Raw genomic sequence first — 11,692 nt, 5'->3', positions numbered from 1 at the left:
GCAGCCTGCTCCTGTCTTCCCACTAACAAAACATGACCATCGATCCTCCTGAAAGCTGCTACAGCCCGTCAGTGGCGTAACTGTTTTTAGACAAAATTTTGTGCCCAGACAAGCCATTGAATCGAATTTCTTCTCTTCCTTTCTAAAAATCATTCCACTGAATGTCACATCCTCTTCATGTCCTTGAAACTTTATAAATCGTCAAACTACATTCGAAATACGTTTTCATCTCTGATCCGTATCTGACTGATCCTAACTTTCTCCATGTCCTTCTTTTTTCTTCAACTTATTTTGCAATCACCTTTGCTCAATCTGCATTCGCTCATTCTGAAGAAGTGCCAATAAAGCTTCAGCCTTCTCTTGCATAAAGTGTATGCTATCTTCTCCAAGCGTTTACATAGGTCTTCCTTTTTCCTCTTCTTTCACGTACCATTTTTCTCTTCTGCTGCTCCAGAACAAGCCCTAAAATTTTTCTTTCCTTCTATTATAGTACTTCAGTTTCTACTTTGTTATTTCCTCAACCCATTTCGTGGTCGCTTTTCCTTTGGAGATGTAACAGAAGATTTTCTTTGTCAGTATGCATTCACTCATTTTGTAGAGATGCCCATAAAAATTTAACCTTGTTTTGCGTTCAGTGTATGGTATCTTCTCCACATGTTTATACAGATCTTAATTTCTCCCCTTTTTCCATGTACTAACGGTTCTTTCTTTCGAACCCAGGATCGTCCTTAAAATTTTTCTTTCCTTCTTCTTTACAACCTCCATTTCTCCTCTCTTATTCAGTATTTGACATTCGTTGTGGTTTAACAAGTATGGTGTAGTGCCTGACCTTTACATCGTTATACCTGTTCTGTACTAACCTGCCTCCGTAGCTGAAATATCAATGCAGCTGACTGCAATGTGAAGGACCCGAGTTCAATTCCCGATATTGCCAAGGATTTTCCTTTGGTGGGGGGACTGGAACAGGGTGTCTTCAACCACATTAAGCCAACATAGCTCCTTGACTGGGTAGTAGCAGCTCAAGGTCAGGAAAGCTGACAATGCCCTGGAAAGAAGTGTGCTGACCCCTTGCACTTCCACACTGCATCCAATGATACCACCGGCAGAGGATGACACGGTTGCCAGTCGATACAGAAGGGCCCGCCAGGGCTTGGGGACAGAGTATGATTTAGTAAGCTATATGCTAAGTCTATCTTTCTGCCTCGTCTTTTCCATAGCTTGTAGTCGTAACAGGCGATTAATATATGAGCTGTGGACTAAGAGGCAGAGCATCGGAGGTACTGTATTTTATCGTTTTCCTTTTCTCACGAAATGTGAAGCTATAGCACATCTGAAAGCCAGACGAAGGAGAATAACGAAGAAAAGAGCAGAGTAAACGTTTCACCAGTACGCCCACACATTCAGTAGGAAACAGACGGCGCGCGGTGTGGGTGAGCAGACGGCCTGCAGCTTGTCATTCGCTGCTCCATCGCGCTGACTGCGTGGGTGGCCCCGACGTGTGGAGGCGCCACTGAGGCCGCTGACTGATTAACCGCTGACCCGCCAGCGGCGGACCGTAATGGAACCGCCGAGAGACGCTGTCCGTCTCAGCCCTCGACAGCCGGGCTGCCCCCCATCTGCTGTGCAACATGCGCCTCCATTGTTAACGTTGCAACGACCACGTGCCGCTGAAACACTGAACTTCCGACAGCAACTGAAGGCTGCAACTCATACTGCACAGTTCATCTTCAGGCGTAGGTGCACTAAAGACTGCAGTGGTATGGCCCACGGTCCGTTGCGTACAAGAGGGTTTATTCGGAAAGTAAGGTCACCTAGCGGGATTGCAAAACTGTTTTGAATCCTTTGAAAATATGAGAAAAGACTGACTGGTCGGTAGTTTCCTACATCTCCATCAAATATAAATGATGTAACTAAGCTGCCTGAGAAAAATTAATGTATCAGGCTTAGCATTACTGTTGTGTACTCTGAAGACTCTTGTGGCGAATGGTGTGGTGGTGGTACGTAAAATATAAATGAATGTTAAACGATGTTTGGTGAGGCTCAGTCGTATAGCTTCGAAGAGATGATCACAAAGAGTAACAAATTAATTGAAACTGTTACACTGCCTGTTAACGCTTCCCTATCTGTCGGCTGGATCGTCGCAGCTTGTGAGATCGAATATACATAAAGTGTTTCATCCATGTGAAGTGTAGTACAAGGGCAGGGGAGGGGGGGGGGGGGAAGTCCACAAAAAAAAAAAAAGACAAAGAGGCAAGAGAGTAATTGGATAGTGACATAGAGACCAATTTAAAAACAAGGAAATGAGAGGTGCCTTCACAGAATGGGACGCAACCAATCCACAATTTGGATTATTCGTCATGATACCAGTGCCCCATGGTAATTAGAAGAGGCAAGATAAAACTGAGGACACAAGAATTAAATGTTCGTTCCGTCCCTAGAGAGTTCTAAGTGGTAAAAACTTGGGAAGTCACCTTGAGAGGAAGATGGGAGATATTGTTGAGCATGAGAGACATGAGATTCGAATGCAAATGGTAACAAACGTTGCAAATCCTACCCAAGCAGCATCGGTACGTGGCGTGCAGTCGGTTTTCAGAACAAATTGCGTGCCGACTCACATCACATCTAGCGCCACCTATAAGCAGTCCTTGTCCATGTCCTCCATGCTAGCTAATTTCAGATTCCCACCAGAAGCCAAACGAGAATGTCCATTCGCACTGCCGGCCGGAGTGGCCATGCGGTTCTAGGCGCTACAGTCTGGAACTGCGCGACCGCTACGGTCGCAGGTTCGAATCCTGCCTTGGGCATGGATGTGCGTGGTGTCCTTAGGTTAGTTAGGTTTAAGTGGTTCTAAGTTCTAGGGGACTGATGATCTCAGAAGTTAAGTCCCATAGTGCTCAGAGCCATTTGAACCATTCGCACTGACGATTGTGGATTCAGTGCCCACCTAGGCGAATCAATTATATGAATGCATGGTGTCTGCTCTTTTTGGATATGTCCGGAAGAACGGACACCACGGATTCATATGTCATACAATGGTTACCGTGTCATGCTTATGATATCAAGCATTCGCATAGTGACCTTTACGGTTCATAATTTCATGTTCTCAATATCTGCTTCGTCAAATAAATGTTAACTTGTTGCCAAAATGAGTTTATAGTGGTATTTGTGCAACCCGACCAACTTTTAGTCTGGCTCCCTTAGAGTCGATTGATTTTTAATTGGTTTTCCATATAGTGAATTTTATCCATAGTGGATGCTGTTGAATTCCGTGACTGTTCCTTTATGGGGTGTAGAAAATTATCTGCTACCAGTCACAATAAAAGGTTATTAATTTTTACACGACCGGTTTCGGGCTTGCTCCCATCTTCAGGTGTTTATACATTCATGTACATGTTTGTACTTTTGGAGATCACTGTATAAAAACAAAAATTATTTACTGGTGACTATACAGATACAAGTGGGACAATTGTAAGTGGTAAGGCAGCATTTGACGAAAATATATCTGTACTTACATAAAGATGAACCACCATTATTACAGTTATGCTGTGGTGATAGTTTTCCCACTTAGTTACACACTTATGGTCATTTTCACGTCCATATTTCAGTTTTACCAAGTATAGCTTCATATTACACTATTATGATGTGCACTCGTGAAAAACACTATGTTTACATAATACAAACATGTGGGCTGTGGTCAAAGAACTTAGATGTAGCAGATGTAAGGATGTTGCTCATACAGAAACTTGTAGGTTATTGTCAAAGAACTTAGCCACAGTAAGTGCAAAGGTGTTGCATAAATAGAAATATATGATTCAAATGGCTCTGAGCACTATGCGACTTAACTTCTGAGGTCATCAGTCGCCTAGAACTTAGAACTAATTAAACCTAACTAACCAAATGGCATCACACACATCCATGCCCGAGGCAGGATTCGAACCTGCGACCGTAGTGGTCGCTCGGTTCCAGACTATAGCGCCTAGAACCGCATGGCCACAACGGCCGGCATAGAAATATAAAAGGCTATTATAGACTGCGACATTTCTAGATACACATTATGATTTTTCTTTTTTTTTTCGGAGAGCTTAGATCTAGGAAGTACAATGTTGTTATATATATGAAATCACTCATAGCTATTTTAAATTAAAAAATTGACAGCTAGAACTATTTTGATCCACACTGTTGTCAGAGAAATTACATCTAGGAGGTACAATAATGTTACACACATGAAATTTTGAAAGCTATTACACATTTTACAATGCCAGTTACAGCTTGTGCTTACAATATGACTGTTACGGATTACGATAATGACACTTGGACTGTTGTATGACTGCTACATCGAATTTCTATAGAATATTACTTTTTTTATTCTATCAGAGGATACTTATTTTCTGTTTTTGAATATTTCATGAAATATGTGAGGATAGGATTTGTTTGCAAGTTCCACTTGTTCGTTGAGAACAAGGTCCGGTGAGTTTGATGCCCATACGAGAGTTTTACTTGAAACTAATCTCAGTCAAGAAGATAAACATGACAGTAATTTAGTATAAAGTTAGTTGATCTGACTATTAGTCAGTTCTTCAAGTAATTGATTGAGACTTATTCATTGCCAACTAGCGTTAGCCTCGCTTTCAGTAAAAAAAAAAAAAACCCTTAAGTCCTCACGAACAGACCATGAACGCCCAACGGTACCGACCGGCCGCCGTGTCATGCTCAGCCCACAGGCGTCACTGGACGCGGGTATGGAGAGGCATGTGGTCAGCACACCGCTCTCCCAGCCGTATGTCAGTTTCCGAGACCGGAGCCGCTACTTCTCACTCGAGTAGCTCCTCAGTTTGCCTCACAAGGGCTGAGTGCACCCCGCCTGCCAACAGCGCTCGGCAGACCGGATGGTCACCCATCCAAGTGCTAGCCCAGCCCGACAACGCTAACTTCGGTGATCTGACGGGAACCGGTGGTACCACTGCGGCAAGGTCGTCGGCCGCTTTCAGTCTGACCATCCGAAAGGGATGTGTAGTACAAGCCCGAGTAGGTATCATTCAGAAGCAGTGCGACCACGGCGATCGGGCTGTTCGCGCCATGAACCCTCAACCGAGAAACCTTGCGCAGCTGGCGACGGCTCGGAGTCGGCATTTCTCCACATCCCTTCAAGAACCTCACTGACGCTTCCTGCAGATCTCGCGCTGCATATGGTGGTTATTCAGGCTTCTTATAGGTGGTTACATTAACGTGGCTCGACAGTGGACAACTCAAGTGCAAAAAATACACTATGCGTGACTGGTGCAGCAGTTAGTCTCTTCTCCTTTCCCTTTGGAAAACTGTAGTATCGATCTTTCCTAGCTTACAACAAGCACAATATGTATAACACACAAAGCGTTTCGGGTATGACACAAAGCTTAACTCCGGCGTTGTGCTGGTACCCTTACCATTTAACCGAAGGCAGGCTCTCAATACTGAACGGGGCATCGGCCCGTTGTTCGAAGAGCGCGGTGTATCAGGTTTAGCCGCTTTAGGAGCAGTTTTCAAAAAACTTCGGGAAAATCGGTGGACATTTCTAACTGATTGTCTATATCAATTAAATTTTCCAACAGCCGTTTAACTGAGATGTTATTTTATTTTATTTTGAAGGCATTCCAAAATACGATTTTCAGGCCCCATACGCAGCTCTCCAAATAAGAGAGATGCATATGGAGAGATGCATGTGGGGCCTGAAGATGGCGTAGTGGAATGCCGAAACTGGTAGCCTTCAAAACAAAATAAAATCTCATTTACACGGCTGTTCGAGAATTTCACTGATACTGACAATTACTTAACCAGTCGATGTCCATGATGGATCAACATACAGTTCTAACTTACGTGTCAGTAGCAGCCACTGACAGAACTCTCCACTGTCTCAGACTGAAACCTTACAAAAAACCTGTCCAATTCATGAACTGTTATTCGACATTAGTACTGGAAACGTTTACTGCAGTCTGTGCAGGTTGGAGAGGATTATTCTCTGATAACGTGTGGGTAATGTATTCGGTATGTGAATTCGCAAAATAATCGAATCGCAGTGGTGAAAAATCTCTTTAGTTACATCTAAATGCTCTGCATGTTGTGGGAACACGAGTGAGAACTATAAATAGTTCAACAAGAATTACAGGATCTATCTTTTCCCATCAAAACCAGAACTTCTGACAGTTAATTAAATAATGCACTCAAAAACGTTCCTCGGTGAAATAACCACTAATAAAAAGTCCTACACTTCTTTCATGAAGCACTACACAAGAGCATGCACCACCAATGAGCCTAAGAGTTGTTTTTAATATGACAATTACGTCAAATAATGCAAAGCCCTTAATGCAAATGAGGAGGACTTTCACAGTTCTGTAAAATTATTCTCCTTTATCATAAAGCATTTCAGGATCAACCTGTCCTTCACGCACAGATTGCGACAACTAGCTGCAGCTCTGACGTCGAGCAACAGTATCTGAATTGGTCAACCGATGCAGTACCGTTGCTTTATAGAGTTTCATTCCGAGTTTGTGCACATTCTTTGTCCAGACGCTTTGTCACACCAGTACGGAGTGCTATACGGAACAACGATTATCTCAGACTTCTTTTCAGGGCCTCCCCTAACTCGCAATTTATTCCCTATTAAAACAGATATGCACCTACCCCACAGTGCGAACGAGGCAGAGCGTCATCCAACGATCAGAATGTCCCGCCGGGTTAGTGATAGCGGTTCCCGCTCAATGCTGTACACGGTGCTTGTGTCATAATTGAAACAGCCTCTACACACCATGGCCTATTATTCTCCTTGTAAGTAGGCTGTTTATGTTTTCTTATTGGCAACGTTACGTACCACTCTGTATGAAAATCACTGGCTGTGCTGTGTGCAGTCTGTGGCTAGTTTGCATTGTTGTCTGCCATTGTAGTGTTGGGCAGCTGGATGTTAACAGCGCGTAGCGCTGTGCAGTTGGAGGTGAGCCGCCAGCAGTGGTGGATGTGGAGAGAAATAGCGAAGTTTTGAAATTTGTAAGACTGGATGTCATGAACTGCTATGTATATTATGATTTTTCAACACTATTAAGTAGTTCGAATCTTTTATTTAGCTGGCAGTAGTGGCGCTCGCTGTATTGCAGTAGTTCGAGTAACGAAGATTTTTGGTGAGGTAAGTGATTCGTGAAAGGTATAGGTTAATGTTAGTCAGGGCCACTCTCTTCTAGGGAATTTTCAAAGTCAGATTGCGTTGCGCTAAAAATATTGTGTGTCAGTTTAAGCACAGTCATGTATAATTTTTCTAAGGCGACGTTTCATCCTCCATTACCATATTCAGTATCTCATATTCATACACCCATAAAAACTGTCATAGACTGCATCAGCACGATAAGTAGACGCCGTATTGTCACTTTGAAAGCCGTGCACCAAACAACACTGTTCAATTCATTCCATTTTACACTAGTTATACGTCGCTGGCAGGGTGAAAAGACATTCTATGCTTGTGTTTTCGTCTGCTGAAGCATGACACTATCTATAGGTGCCAAGTGGGTGTATGCCTGCATACAGGTTCTTTACTTAGGAAGAACAGTTGACTGACCAGTCCGGTCCTTTCGCAGGAAGCATTCCCGTATAGACCGAAGAGACAAAGGATTCTGTGTTCTGCATTCTCTGCTTCTGTATGTAGTTCTGGGCCGTCTTGTTTCCAGATTTGTCGAGACTGCACGCACTGCAGGGGCACTGCCAGTACTTGTAAGGTTATCTGTATGAAGTTCCATTTCGCTGGTCGTTTACATGCTTCTTTGCTACTAACCCTGTTAGCAATAAATTTCGCAGACAGTATCCACATATGACGTTGAATATATCGTACGACGCATAGTTCAGGAAATATAACGTCATAAACAAGAGATGCGCTAAAAACTGCCGCATCGTGCATGAGGTTTAAATTTATTACTTCGTTGCTACTACCTCCAATCGCAACACATTTTGCAGACAATATCAGCATATGCGCTGAATGCATCTACAAAACTGTGTCATAGTATGACACACAGTTCAGGAGCTATGACGTCATAAATACACTCCTGGAAATGGAAAAAAGAACACATTGACACCGGTGTGTCAGACCCACCATACTTGCTCCGGACACTGCGAGAGGGCTGTACAACCAATGATCACACGCACGGCACAGCGGACACACCAGGAACCGCGGTGTTGGCCGTCGAATGGCGCTAGCTGCGCAGCATTTGTACACCGCCGCCGTCAGTGTCAGCCAGTTTGCCGTGGCATACGGAGCTCCATCGCAGTCTTTAACACTGGTAGCATGCCGCGACAGCGTGGACGTGAACCGTATGTCCAGTTGACGGACTTTGAGCGAGGGCGTATAGTGGGCATGCGGGAGGCCGGGTGGACGTACCGCCGAATTGCTCAACACGTGGGGCGTGAGGTCTCCACAGTACATCGATGTTGTCGCCAGTGGTCGGCGGAAGGTGCACGTGCCCGTCGACCTGGGACCGGACCGCAGCAACGCACGGATGCACGCCAAGACCGTAGGATCCTACGCAGTGCCGTAGGGGACCGCACTGCCACTTCCCAGCAAATTAGGGACACTGTTGCTCCTGGGGTATCGGCGAGGACCATTCGCAACCGTCTCCATGAAGCTGGGCTACGGTCCCGCACACCGTTAGGCCGTCTTCCGCTCACGCCCCAACATCGTGCAGCCCGCCTCCAGTGGTGTCGCGACAGGCGTGAATGGAGGGACGAATGGAGACGTGTCGTCTTCAGCGATGAGAGTCGCTTCTGCCTTGGTGCCAATGATGGTCGTATGCGTGTTTGGCGCCGTGCAGGTGAGCGCCACAATCAGGACTGCATACGACCGAGACACACAGGGCCAACACCCGGCATCATGGTGTGGGGAGCGATCTCCTACACTGGCCGTACACCACTGGTGATCGTCGAGGGGACACTGAATAGTGCACGGTACATCCAAACCGTCATCGAACCCATCGTTCTACCATTCCTAGACCGGCAAGGGAACTTGCTGTTCCAACAGGACAATGCACGTCCGCATGTATCCCGTGCCACCCAACGTGCTCTAGAAGGTGTAAGTCAACTACCCTGGCCAGCAAGATCTCCGGATCTGTCCCCCATTGAGTATGTTTGGGACTGGATGAAGCGTCGTCTCACGCGGTCTGCACGTCCAGCACGAACGCTGGTCCAACTGAGGCGCCAGGTGGAAATGGCGTGGCAAGCCGTTCCACAGGACTACATCCAGCATCTCTACGATCGTCTCCATGGGAGAATAGCAGCCTGCATTGCTGCGAAAGGTGGATATACACTGTACTAGTGCCGACATTGTGCATGCTCTGTTGCCTGTGTCTATGTGCCTGTGGTTCTGTCAGTGTGATCATGTGATGTATCTGACCCCAGGAATGTGTCAATAAAGTTTCCCCTTCCTGGGACAATGAATTCACGGTGTTCTTATTTCAATTTCCAGGAGTGTATTAAGCACAAGGCCAGACCCTGAGTGGTATGGGTGCGGTCGCACAGCTACAAATAAATACCAGGTCAACGCCGGGTTATCTGCTATTTGTATTATAAAATAAAGCAGAGAAAGGACAGAAACGAAACACCTGTATTCGCTTCAATGTGATCTCATCTGGCCGCAAGAAACTCTTGACAGCTCTTAATTAGCAGCTGGAAACTGTTATAGTGTTTTTTTCTTTTTTTAATTCTGCGATGTTGAACATCATACTTTCCAGTATATCACGCAATGCGGTGAGCGCTGGTGTTCTCTGACCTTATAGCAGCGCTGTTGAATAATGCCCCGATGGGACATTTGGAGGGAAATAAATGTGCATCATAATTCAGAAACGACAGGAATGGATGACTGCGAAGTGCCTCACATCATATTGACACATTACGATGTGACTACATATCGTTCGCTCCGTTCTGTCGTCCGCAGCTCGTGGTCGTGCGGTAGCGTTCTCGCTTCCCACGCCCGGGTTCCCGGGTTCGATTCCTGGCGGGGTCAGGGATTTTCTCTGCCTCGTGATGACTGGGTGTTTTCTAACGTCCTTAAGTTAGTTAGGTTTAAGTAGTTCTAAGTTCTAGGGGACTTATGATCATAGATGTTAAGTCCCATAGTGCTCAGAGCCATTTTTCCGTTCTGTCACTATGATTCGCATGCGGATGGCGCCAGTAGTAATCGGAATAACTGGCGAGACATAATGTTATTTGGTTTCTGCTTTGCAAACTGTTCCTTTTAAAAAAACAAGCGTAACTAAATAACTACAAACAAACGCACGATAGATTACACCGCCTTTGAAAGATTCTCTTAAAACAGTATTCAGATCTTTGAAGATAATCCCAGAAGTCGTTTACATTATCTGCATATAATTTTCTCACAATAAGAATCTGCAATACGCATTTAATAGGTAGATAAAATTCGCGAAAAGGTTATTTCAAATCTACGAACAACAGAAAAATGAATTCATGTACGTATTAGTGTACCTAGCGTCGAAAATGGAAATGTTTATAACTGAAAATGAATATTTCTTTGTATGTTAGTTCCTTATGCGTTCCAAAACCATTCATCCGATTGCGATAAAACTTCGGTGAGTTGTTATCCGTACGCCCGCAAAGGTTCCTAGCAGTGGAGACAGGGATTGGTTATTAGTTATGTACTTTATTTAGCATTCGCAAAGCAAGAACGGTGTGCAATGTAGGATCTATTATCAAGAAAGCAAGAGTAACTGTTCCATTACGTATTACAATGCGGGATTTTGTGAATAGGCTACAAGGCGGCTGCAAAATTATATCTGCAGTTCCATCTGTAAATATTCCTATCTTTGACGAATGTATGTGTCAGTTTATTACGTAGGAGACAGGCTGGAAACTCATTAGGCGCAGGATAAAGGTGACCCTGCTGAATGGCATAAACTATACAGACACTAGTCTTTCCTAGCCCTGAAATAAGGGAAAGAATTATTGACATTCATTATTCAGTTTGGAGATGTTCTGCGAGCTTGTAATCAGAAGGGGAATCACACTGATAACAGTGAAAACCAAAATTCTGGCTATTGGAGAGTAAATTATTACGCTGTGCTTTGCAGCAGAGACTGTTTACACGTGTGCGAGAAACAACACGTCGTAGTTTTAAGAAACTTACTGCTGTCACTGATGCTGATTAACCATGGGTAATAGAGCTTTAAACAGGCTAGAACTGTGGCCGGTAGCAACTGTCGTCATAGAATTTCTGTGATTAAGACGCTGAAAAACACCAAATAGGTTGGAGCAGAATTTGAAAAAATGCGTTCGGTCTATCGTGTTTAGTTTACCGTTAGTTTTACCAAATTTCCATGTGTATATTACAGGAAGGTTCCTCGACTAAGCTACTGCCGATTTCATACCCCATCTTTAGCCAGCTCAGCTACTGTTCCACCTATAATGATATATATTTACGTTGATGGAATATTAAAGCTATATACTACATCTTTTGTTCCTAGTTTTTCGATAAAGTATATTACGCGCGCTCTACTTATTATACAGGCGAGCACAGTTCCTATGTAATGGATGTTGTGATGACCTTTATGTATCCTGTATTTATATTTTAGTTCCCTTAAATTCTGTTTGTATTAAAGACACTAAACAGGCAGCGCTGACAATGGATGAGGCACACAAATTTTTAAAAATGCGACGCTCTCGGCTTAGCTGT

The sequence above is a fragment of the Schistocerca cancellata genome, chromosome 1, assembly GCF_023864275.1.
Source record: "Schistocerca cancellata isolate TAMUIC-IGC-003103 chromosome 1, iqSchCanc2.1, whole genome shotgun sequence".
In the NCBI taxonomy this organism is placed as follows: Eukaryota; Metazoa; Arthropoda; class Insecta; order Orthoptera; family Acrididae; genus Schistocerca; species Schistocerca cancellata.
The sequence above is the reverse complement of the archived record's forward strand: the minus strand, read 5'-3'. Positions refer to the sequence as shown.